The sequence below is a fragment of the Macrobrachium rosenbergii genome, chromosome 46 (assembly GCF_040412425.1).
Source record: "Macrobrachium rosenbergii isolate ZJJX-2024 chromosome 46, ASM4041242v1, whole genome shotgun sequence".
Lineage (NCBI taxonomy): Eukaryota > Metazoa > Arthropoda > Malacostraca > Decapoda > Palaemonidae > Macrobrachium > Macrobrachium rosenbergii.
In genome coordinates this window covers 9,846,549-9,859,888 of record NC_089786.1, presented here as the reverse complement: position 1 = coordinate 9,859,888, position 13,340 = coordinate 9,846,549, and positions in this window count along the sequence as shown.

Genomic DNA, 13,340 nt, shown 5'->3' with positions numbered 1-13,340 from the left:
GGTAGTTATTTGAGAGTGGTCGGTCGCATCTGGGACTGATAAAGTCACTTAAATATGGAAACACGATTGGTCCAAAAACCTTGGCATATCTATTTATCAATATACATTTCCAAAAAAAAGAACAGGGTTTGACAACCTCAAGAGACAATTCTTATCAATGAATGACTTCTGAACAGTGAATTAACAGACATACGGGCAGCCTCTCAGCCATTGCGTGTAAGGAATATGTTTAAAAATATCTGGGAAACGAAATACCCTCCACTGAAGTCAGTTCGTCTATTATGTTATACTTCGGTAAGTGATAGCGCTTTAGGGTTGGAGGGTTGGTAGGGTGGTGTGGGTAGGAGGTGGTGAGGGGGAGTGGGTGGGGTGGGGGCGGGTGGATAGGTTTTCCGGGTCCCTCCTTCTATGACTTACACACCGCATGGATCCTCCCCTACTTTGTTCTTGTAAATAGTGACTAAATTAGGTAATAATAAGCCGGCAGAAGCGTCCTAATGTATTCGGGCCGAGACAAAAGGCTGCCCGGTGTAAGGAATGCCTGGCTAGTGTGGTCGCCTTTGAATAGTTCTTTGTAGCTTAAGCTTTAAGGAGGGCTGGAAGAAGGAGGAGGAGGAGGAGGAGGAGGAGGAGGAGGAGGAGGAGGAGGAGGTGGGGGAGGAGTAGGAGGGCCTACACAATACTGAGACCCTTCCCCCTAAGCAGACTCCCTCGCGTTACGGAGATAACACAGAGAAAGGATTACAAAGTCTCTTTATTACGTCTTAACACGTGTGTTAAATCCCCGCAATTATGCAGCACGCCTCGAGGTAGGGGAATCATTCTTTCTCTTCCTTTATCAATTCCGCCTCCTCCTCCTCCTCCTCCTCCTCCTCCTCCTCCTCCTCCTTCTTCCTCTTCTTCTGCTGGAGCGTGGGAATTTTGTTATCACAACCGAAGGCCTCTCCGTGATTTATGCCGAAGGCTCCTTACCGAGGTTCGTAATATTTCATGATTTTTCCCTCGAGGAAAATGTTCGTTTCATTGTCATAAAGTTTTCTTTGGAGGTGACCTGGGCCGAGTTGTTCCTCAGATATGCAAATGAAAATATGAGAAATATTTCCTATTCAGTCCAGTGGACGTGGTTTTTTTTTTTTTTTTTTAAGTATCTCTAATCAGAATTGAGAGAGCAGTCACTAAGAAAGAGGTTTGTAAATAAGCTTTCCAAATTCAACAAAGCACACCACACTGTATACACTGTATATACTATATATATATATATATATGTATGTATATATATATATATATATATATATATATATATATATATATATATATATATATATATATATATATATGTATGTATATGTATATATATATATATATATATATATATATATATATATATATATATATATATATATATATATATATATATATATATATAAAATATATGCAATACCGAAATGTAATTGTCTCGCCTTTCTTAGATACCTTCCCGGCTGGACCAAATGCATTAGGCCTCTTCCCATCCAGCTATCCAACATCTCTAAATTCTCCTTTACGTAATACCACCTCTCATTCGAGAAGGAACAAAGCTCCCGCAAGAGCGTTACGAGTCTGGAAATGCAACTTGGTTAAATTAAGGACAGACTGACAGACGGAAGGGCTAACAGACGGGAAAAAATACTCGCCCCCTCACATAGTCGGCAGGGGATTAAAATTAACAAATATACTCCATGAACTACATGAAAATTATTTAAGAATAATGGAGTCCTCAATTAAAAAAAAATTGAGCAGAGACGCCTAAAGTGATTTTCAAAAATAAGTAAGCTAAAATAATTTTAGCTATCGGATCTAATAAGTGGCTCTATCTATGTTTTAATTATTTTCAATGAACTAATGCTACATTTCTCTAATCTAAACAATAAAGACTTCCGTGCAAGAACGAACATTAATTACCAATAATTGCGATTTCATACCATTCAGTTCAATAATGCAAGAGTTTATTACCAGTCATTTCGTTAATATTTTTTTTTTTAAATTTCACGGGCATTAATTTTCATTAAGTTTAATTTTAACAAGAAATAAGTCTTAATTATAAAATACTCTCGACTATACTATTTTAGTGTTTTTTTTTTGCGGCCAGAAGTTTTAAATTTAAAATTTACCTTTTTTTCCTTTTGCTGTAGAAGGGGATTCTCTTTTTGAACTGAAACAACAATATGCCTTCTCTGCACTACAGCGAATTATCAGTAGATTTTTCTTCAATCGAAATAAGCAATATGAAATATTATTGCCTAATAATTCAAATTTTTAAATGGAAACAATAAACAATTTTCATTCCTGACTTATACAGATTTACAAACCCGATAACTTATCCACCTTTGACCAAATCGCTTTATTAATTTCCGAGACGTAGCAATTCACATATTCCTATCTACATCTCGCAAGGCACTTTCTGACGAATCACCGTTTTTAACCGTCAAGTAACCATTTATCACATTTTATCACATCGGGAATAAATCATCCATTTCTCAGTTTCCCGACGAAGTGAAAGTATATTAATCGCCGGACACTATTCCTAGAGGTGGCCTGCACCGGGCAAAAGAGCCGAAGATCTGCTTCAAAAAAAAACTGAGGTGAAAGTTCAGAGGTCGTGCCAAGAAAGTACCACCTGTGTAAATTGAGCCAATCAACAAATGGGAGGTTTTCTTGTTCTTGTGTGTTTTATCAATGGCGGAAGTTCCTTCCTCCTCGTTTTTGTTCCATGTGCGAATGGAAATCCGAATTAGAAATAGAAAGAACGGAAATTTGTAGATTTTTCCTAATCCACTTTCTCACTTTTTATCTTTCTCAATCTTCTTTAAAGATTTTGTTCGACGTTTTATATCATTTCTTCTTGTTCTGCCTTGCCTTTCAACCGATATTCTTTGACGCAATGTAACAATAATTTGAAAGTATATATCAGTTTAACCAGACCACTGAGCTGATTAACAGCTCTCCTAGGGCTGGCCCGAAGGATTAGATTTTATTTTACGTGGCTAAGAAGCAACTGGTTACTTAGCAACGGGACCTACAGCTTATTGTGGAATCCGAACCACATTATGACGAGAAATGAATTTCTATCACCAGAAATAAATTCCTCTAATTCTTCATTGGCCGGTCGGAGAGTCGAACGCTGGGCCAACAGCGTATTAGCCGAGAGCTCCACCCACCCTTCCAATGAAGAACAACAATTGTTTAACCCTTATATGATGACCTATGAGTGCAATAATACTGATAATAATGCTGATGATATAGCTATCATCATCATTATTTGCTGTTGATGTTGCACTAGTGTTAGTACTTTGACCCTGACTGTACTGACGCAATGTATTACCAAAGAACAATAAAACAAGACAAAAATCTAACTCCGACATTTATTACTTAGAGGTTCAAGGTTCATAAAACATTTTTAAACTGTTCTTCAAGTCCAGTTACCCTGGATATTCCTTTAACAGCCTTCAAGAAAAGGTGTGTGGTTTATTTAAAATGTCTTCAGTAATACTGTAAATCTAGATGGACCCGATAGACGAAGCATAATTTTGGGCATGAAAAAAAAATAAAAAGAGCGATGTACATAATACCATTACGTAAAGCTAATAATTCTTAGACTCCTTTGGAAATAAAAGCCAAGGACAAAATCCACTTAGAATCAATGATACCAATTAGTTGGGGGTGTTTAAACCTAATTGCATACAATGGGGAAAAACAGATAAAATTTCAAAGTCATAGGCTACCAGGGCTATATTGAATGTCCGAGTATGATTGAAGTAAGAACAATCAACGATTTGTTCCAATCCAGGGATTCGAACGGGCTCGCTTCGCGGGATTCCAAAATCTGCAACATCATTTCTTCCTTCACCTCCTCCTCCACCTCCACCTCCACCTCCTCCTCCTCCACCTCCTCCTCCTCCACCTCCTCCTCCTCCTCCTCCTCCTTTTCCCTCTTCCTCCTTTCCTGAAGCTCTTTGCTTGGCTGACTCCCTGGATTATGGGAGTGGACGTGCTTTGAATTCTTCAATATTCGCTAATTCACGTTACACTATCCACAGTTTCACGCTTGATCGGATGGCAAACGCAATATGCAATTGGGAGAGTTGTCAGTGCGTGCTACTGGTCTTTCATTTATTAATTTCCTCCAACTTTTATGTTTTCATAAAATATACCTTTTTTATAAAGGTTTTCCAAATGGGCGTTCTGTAATTAATTAACTGGGAAAAATACAGCATTTTGAAACTGACTGATCTAAACAGATTCATCTTCCCTAAACTTTCTCACCAAACGCCCACCTCCCATTCACTTACGCCATCCCCACCCACGTCCCAATCCCCACCCAAATCTACGTCACCACCACCCACCTCCCAACAGCGTCTCCCCTCCCCCATACATCCCAATTCTCACCCACCGCCCACGACCCATCCGCCTCCCCATTCCCAACCTATCAGCCACTACCCACCTCCCATGCGACTCACCCATTCCCACCCACCGCCCACCTCAGCCCCATCGCGCACGAGTCGTGCCTGGCATCCTTGTAATTATACTTAATTACGCATAATAAATTACCTTGCCTCATGTTCTCGCTGTTATGCGCGGCTCAGAATAAACAACAACAATTACATCCGTGTTATTCCTAGAACGGCGATTAAAGATTGTTCATTATATTAATTACATCTTCCCCTGCACACGATTATTCTAATTTGGTTAAGTATATCATGGCCTTACCTCTGAGCATCTCCCGAACAACTAATCACCCAATTATCACCGGACGATCATTAACGATCCGGGCCATCTTAACGATCGTTTTCTCGCGCTGCGACTCGGATTACAAAGAACCTCCCGAAACACTTGGCCGATCTTAATCATCGTCAGGGACGCAGAGAGAAAGATGTAATTACCGCGATGTAATTAACAGGCTGCTCAACCTAAATCACTCCGGCAGTCGTCTACTACAAAGATAGATCCTGTGGGTAGATCAGGAGTAGATCTATCCCATTCAATCCTTCATGCGGCCATCCTACCCTCGTAGACTACACACCTACCTACCTGCAACATAATAATCACCGAGCTTATACTATCCACCCTCTCTATCCATCCGTGCCCATACCCTAGCCCCCAACCAGCACCCCAAAAAAGGGTATGTACATACCCAGAACTTAATGCCACAGAAATCGGTACAGGGCACGTCGGTTTGGGTTTAATCATAGTCATAATTCGATCCGTCCTTTGGTAATCATAGTGATCGGACCTTCCACTGGGGTCCGGGTGAGGAAAAAAATTCCCCTCATAAATCCAGGCGGCGTGGTCTTCCATGACGCAACTTAGGTCAGTAAATCACCCTGGAAAATCTCCCCGATTACTGTTATTTCCTCCGTCCAGGCCGCGCTGCGCTGACTGACGCCAGTCCGGATTGGACGAGGTGACGCCATTAGCGACCGAATTGGGGTCATTACGATGCAAATTGGTCAATTTCGGCGGAACTTAATGGGGTCGGGAGGCTGTGTTTTTCTATCCGAAATGAAGAGGGTTGGAGGTCGACCCATCATTTCGCGGGGTGTTGACTGGATCAAGTTTGCACGTCAGTAACTTGACTAAAAAACAAACAGGTAAGGTAAAGAGAGATTTATCAAAGTGGGCCACCGACGGGGGTGGAATATGTCGCCTTAACCTGTTCATTAAATGGTTATTATTGTTATTAACCAGCATGATCAAACATACCCTACAGAACAGGCCAAAAAGGTCATCAATTTGATAAATAAGTTTCCGATGAATATAATGCCCATATTTGGAAAACAGAGGACGTTCCCTTGTACTTCATATCTGATCTGGTGATATTACGCATAACTTTATACCAATAACAGCTTAATTTCCTCATGAGTGTAAAAATTTTGAAGAAACAACGATGGTGATTTCGCCAGATATCTCCGTCCAATAGACAGTCTTCTGAATAACTAGCGCTTCAACTAGTCTTTCGTTAAAACCTCTTTGCATATGTCTGTACGTTTCTCTCTCTCTCTCTCTCTCTCTCTCTCTCTCTCTCTCTCTCTCTCTCTCTCTCTCTCTCTCTCTATATATATATATATATATATATATATATATATATATATATATATATATATATATATATATATATATATATACTATATATATATATATATATATATACTATATATATATATATATATATATATATGTACATATACATACTGTATACATATAACATATGAAATTATCATACATAAATACATGCATATGGCTACTTGCATATTACTCCTTCGGGAGAGAGAGACAGAGAGATAGAGAGTGAGTTGCCATTATTACATGTTCTGAATTTTCATGCCCTTGCAATCCGCTGCAAGCGAGTTGTTATAAATCTGAATGAAAGGAGAAATCAGAGCAAATCAGAACAAACTAATGAGACGCGTTTCCTACAGATACATCATTCTCTTAAGATGTGCATGCAACAAATGACTTTATTGATTCTGTATGATACGGTTACTAAAAATCTACAAGTCTACAGTCATGTATGCAACTTGTTTCGTTCTTATTTGTTGTTTTTTTTACAATGTAACTGTTTGTAAACATTAACACCACGTCATCTGAAGTATCATATCGTCACATATTTCCCTTATTTGAAAATGCGAACTTACATAAGCCACTCTAAATTAATTCTAGATTTATCATACATTGGGAAACTGTTCATGAATATTCATTAATTTTTTCTTAACGTGCACATCCATACATACGTATATGAGTTTGAGTGGGTTTTTGTGTATTAATATATGTTACTGTCAAATATTTTCATTCTTAGCACAAACTAGTTTGCACCTCTTTTTTTCTATTCAAATGAACCAACAAACAAAATTTTCATCTAAAGTTGCTTTGCTATTCATTGTGACTGTTTCTGTTGGTGAGCAGATATTTACATCCTTTAAAACTGTGTATCTGCAAATGGTTGTTGTGACCGTATCTGCAGGCTTGCAAATAATTGCAGCCTTTGAGACTGTATCTGTAGGTCGGCAGATATCTGCTTCGACTGTATGTCTGCAAATCAACAGAAGCTGGCAACATTTGAGGCTGTATCTGTAAGCCCATTTGCACCCGTTTAGGACTGAGTCAGTAGACAGTTTTTGTGACTAGGTAAATCAAGGGATATTTCAAGTTTTAAAACTAAGTCTGCATATATCAACTGTGACTCTGAGTCTGTCGATCTTCAGACATTGTCGTGGTACCAATGTGGAATTTAGATTAAATAAACATATTAGTAAATACAAAAATTCTTGTTCTATGAAAGCTTAAAACCATATGAAGTATCATTAATTGCAGGGAGTATTATATTTCATATTAATAATGCAAATACTTCAATAAATTTGTATAAAATAAAGCATAATTTCAATTAGGTTGTATAAATGTTTGTAAATGTTACAATATACGTACTTTAAATACAGCAAGTATATACTTTAAATTACATAAAAACAAATATTTACAGTATCTCTGCAGAAGTTGCAATCAACACTAAACTACATTTAATTCATGTACATTAATTTCATTAAACATTTATATGAATCTACAGTCAGCATAACAAATACAATATTTCAATAGATCTTTGTCCCTGGGTCAAAGGTCACCTCCACAGCAACCACAGCCCCACCCACTCCTCCCCACCCACTCCCCCCCACCCCGCCCCGAAAAAAATGAAAAGGTATTTCTGTTAACCAGAATGAAACATCAAAATAAAACGCATCAGTCTCGCAGAAACTCGAATCATTGTGAAATTATCTTGCAAAAGTGTTGCTAATTTCTTTGAAGAAACGCTTTATTGCAACATGAGAAATTAAAGTGGAAGTGAAAGGTTGGCATTCCTGTTTTCAATTTAGTCTCACTAATTTATATTTCCAGATTATCTAATTTATATATACACATATATAAATTAGATAAATTATATATACATATATGTATATATATGTGTGTGTGTGTGTGTGTGTGTGAGAGAGAGAGAGAGAGAGAGAGAGAGAGAGAGAGAGAGAGAGAGAGAGAGAGTTATAATCTGTTATTCAGCAAACTTGGTTTATATCAAAATATGTTTAAAGTCGTGATCGCTTCCTAACCTTTCCTGTAGCCATTATTAACATAATTTCAAACGGATGACATTTTCAGTTACTTATGGCTGTTTTTAGAAAGGAATTTCGGAGGGCACATATACCATTTTTGAAATCAAAACACAGACGAAAATTCGCTGGCTAAAATGGCCGTCGAAATCTTGCCTCCAGTTCCGAGGAAGCCTACCGTCGTCGCAACAAAGCGAACACGAAAAGGGTGGCGTGGGTTTGCACGCCCGCATGCGAGATGGGCGGAGCCGGCAGGGGCGTGATCGTGATTTACCGGCTTCGTGGGCGTGACTTCGCAGGGGTGAATGAAGAACCGATCACGACAGGTTTATCCACCAAGACAATCGTAAGGGTAAAGATGCAAGGGAATGCCAATGGAAAATAGCCCTACAGGAACGGAGGTACTTGAGTCTTTGTAGTACTGTGGGAGACCAACTTTGGTCATTGTTAATCCTGAAGGAAAGTGTCGGTATGGGAAAGTCTGTGGCCGAGGAAGGCAGAACCCTTTAGGGGGAGGGAGCTTCATCCCCCTACCAGCAACAGGAAAGGTGTGGTGAGAGAGGGGGGGTTTGTTATTTTTCTGAAGTTGGTAATTGTGGCCACTTTGAAGGGGACATCAATTCTGGGAACTACAAAATAAGCAACTATTTCTATTGTCCGTCAACTTTGATTACTTCTTAGGAATGTTTATAAAACAGGGGAACACGCCCGTCGATGTCTGCCAAAAATGGACTGACTGATCATGAACTGGCCTTAAAAAGTGGGGCAGAATAACAGTGCCAACAAGAAAACCTCAATGTGAGGGGGAGGGGGGACGGTGGTAATCGAGATAAAAGGTGAAACTGTCGACCAAGAAAACGTAAACGATGTTGTACCTGAATGCACATTCGAGTGTTCTGTATAAATGTAAGACACGCCTGCAAGAACATGAACGCTTCAGATCTCTCTCTCTCTCTCTCTCTCTCTCTCTCTCTCTCTCTCTCTCTCTCTCTCTCTCTCTCATAATGAAAAAGTACAGGTAAAACAATTGTAACAGGGGACAATGAATATTAAGGGAATGGAAAAGATAAACCAGAGAAAAAGGAAGTATTTAAGAACAGAGATTGACTGTCTTACTGAAATTGTGACAGTTTTGGTACTAATCACTATAATTACTGTACATGAAAGAATACCTGTGCATGAAAACTATAGCGAAGGATACAAAAATAATGATGAACAAGGATGCATGACACACGGACGTAAACTAAAGATACATGAGAAAAGTGTATGAAGAGTAAAGAGCAAAAATTGGAAATGATGTAATGAACATGAATCAAAACGTATTTGGATCAGACTACGGTGGATGAGGAAAGTGCGTGAAAAAATATATAAGGACGTGCTGAAGAAGTGGAGGAAGCAAGCAGAGAAATGAGTAAATATTTAAGTCATCTGATACTGTCATTTGGATAATGCGGAGGCAGACACCGAGAGGAAATTCTGGCTAAAAGTTATGACTTAAAACTCTTATTTAAACTCCAACTGAATTCATTAATTTTCAGATTAAGAGGCCTGATTCAATCCTTAGGGCTTGTTTTAATCTGGCGTGTCAGGAGGGAAGACATTTGAACAGAAAACTAATCACGATTAATTAGTTTAAATAGTTTTTCTTACTCTTACAATAAACTCTCTTATGAAAGGGGTGGGTAGGGGCGGTTACCTCTCACCGTAGACAGACCCCACCTATTCTATACATCTTTCTTGCCGCCATTCTTTCGAGTATGAAATGTGAAAAAGGTTTAGGTTGCCCCCATCAACAATCGCACAAAAATATTCAGGTGAATGGGAAAGCAATGACTTGAATATTTATTGCCCCTTTTAGTCATATGCATTCTATATGATACATGTCTACGCTCTAAAGACATATTAACATATATCTCATTCTAACTATACACACACATATATATACAAATGTATATTATATACATACATACATATATATATGTATATATATGTGTGTAGCCTATATTTATATATATATATATATATATATATATATATATATATATATATATATATATATATATATATATATATATATATATATATATATATATATATATATATATATATATATATATATATTCACCATACGCCTTGTTCCCTTGTGGAATGGGTGGCACCAGAAGGGTACAGCATGCTAGTTTCTCAGCAAGTCTTGAGCAGTAGGGTTGCTGGGCCCACGCCTTTTTCTTGACCACTGCAGACGATGGTACCAATTTACAATCCCTAAGGCTAAAGAAGTTTACGGACGTCCCTTTGCCGGAGCTCCTCATAAACTGCCCTTTTTTACAAGCTTTTATTTAACTTGACTTTTGTTATAATATTTTATTAGGAATTTGTTCCTTGTCCGTTCAGCCTTTCCTTCCACTTATACTTTACCAAAGACGCTGAGCTTATGCAGTATTCAGAAGACAAACATGCAACAACAGCAACAACAACAACAATAATAATAATATTATTATCTGATTTCCACTCAGGTTCACAACAGCGTCAATAATAATAATAATAATAATAATAATAATAATAATAATAATAATAATAATAATAATAATAATAATAAATTCACAACGTCGTGAAAGAACTGGTGTACAATAAAGTAAAATCCACAATTATATAAATATGTTGTATTATTTATAAAAGATTAAGAATGAATACAACTTATTTATATAACTGTGGCTTTTTACTATAGATTATTATTATTATTATTATTATTATTATTATTATTATTATTATTATTATTATTATTACTGTTTCAAATGAAGTTCACGTAGGGTACATTATGCATGTACGCACACGGAAAACAGGGTAGGATTGCCTACTGACTTATAATAACAAACAACTCAACTTACAGTAATAACGATGGCATTAGTAGTAATTAAACTAGCAATAACGTGTCATCTGTTACGAATAAACTCCTATCCTTCAATATTGGTGAAACTAATGTTAACTAACAGTAATAATGATGGCAATAGTAGTATTTAAACTAGCAACAGAGTATCATCTGTTTAGCATAAATTCCCTATCCTTCCGTATTGGTGAAACTAATGTTAAAGACCGAAACTTACTTATTTTTTTTACCGTATCACTTCTCCCTACCGTAAGTTTTTTCCCACCGCCCCGCTGTCTTTTATAACTCGCACATGGTAAATGGCCTGGCCACTGGAAATTACTACCGTCAGGAGACCAAAACCAGCCTTAGCCTTATAAACCCGAGGCTGACCAACGGTTTGTGTGTGTGCATAATACAGCTCTGGTTTAACCCGGGTTTATTATATCTCACTTAGGGTATATGGGAGCTTGGGCATCAAGAATATATGACCCGTTGGACCTCCTCCTCCTCCTCCTCCTCCTCCCCCTCCTTCCCTACCCATATCAGGCACCTGAGATAACTTCCTCCTCCCCCAACCCCTGCCCCAATACGGGAGGCCCATAGAGCCCCATCTAAACGGGCTTCATACTTAAGAGCGTTACGCTTCTTTGTAAAGTACTAAATAAAACGGTCTTTCTTTTTTCTCCTGCCAGCTGGAGAGAGAGAGAGAGAGAGAGAGAGAGAGAGAGAGAGAGAGAGAGAGAGAGAGAGAGAGAGAGAGAGAGGAATATCTTTGGGCTGAGGTTGTTAGCCTCATACCCTTCAATACCTTGCTTATGACCCACACCAGTCGATTTGCAACAAGGTGCCAAACAGAGGTGCTGTGGATTTCAAACCGTCGCGTCGGCCTGAATCGCTTCTTTTTGTACGGAAATCGATCCTCGCCTTTAATCATCCAATATATATATATATATATATATATATATATATATATATATATATATATATATATATATATATATTATATTATATTAATCAGTATATATTGTATCATATATATATATACACACACATACACACTTGTACATATATACATATACACATTTATGTATGTAATATATATATATATACTGTTATATATATATATATATATATATATATATATATATATATATATATATATATATATATATATATATATATATATATATATATATATATATACATACAAGTCAACTGATTAAAGGCCTAGGTTCGATTTCTGTAAAAAAAAAACAAGCGATTCAGACCGACGGGTTGAAAGCCACAGCACCTGTGTTTGGCACCTTGTCGCAAATCGACTGGTGTGGGTCACAAGGCAAGGTATTGAAGGGTATGAGGCTAACAACCTCAGCCCAAAATACTGGCCCAGAAGCGAAAGAGTAACATTATCTTGACCCACCCCTAGAATAGGGAAAGAAATATAGTGAAATATGGTATATACATAAATATGATATTTATATATATATATATATATATATATATATATATATATATATATATATATATATATATATAATATAATATAATATAATATAATATAAATCTGGAGACACAATGGCCACGTGTCATAGGCACTGGGACCTTACTCCCACAGGCTGTCGGCCTAAGAAACAGGAGATCAGCGCCTGCCCTGTGAGCCTACAGAAGTCCAGGAGGACTTTAACTTTATATATATATATATATATATATATATATATATATATATATATATATATATATATATATATATATATATATATATATATATATATATATATATATACACAAAAGGGACAGAGATGTAGAGAAGTACCATTTATGTATGTGTGTGTTGTCTTTAACATCTCTCATTTTATGGGAATTTTAAGTAATCTCTCAGCACATAAATTTAATATTTTTATTTTGATCGAAACACACTCTCCCTAACACTAAGATGATAATAATAGTAATAATAAAAAATCCATATCAGTATCACTAGCGCTCATGAAGGAAATATATTCTTAATGGAACACCATTAAGGGCCAAGGCCTTGCTAAGCAGGTTTCCATGGAACAAACTGTATGTATAACAAAACGGAAATATATATATTAATAATAAAGTAATTATCGCCATATAAAAAATTTGATGTATATCTGTAGATTATACTTTCGTCTAACCAGATAGTCTAAGAGCAATGAGCTCTAGATTCGGACTTGCCGTCGTCCAGCCCGTGGTCAGCCTCATTAATCACTGACCCTTATGTAAGTACACAAAATGAAAGTAACTTGGTCAAACTTTCATGACGGCAGGTCACGTCCCTAGGGTCGGAACTTGTTTTCTGAACCCTCTTTTATTTTATCATA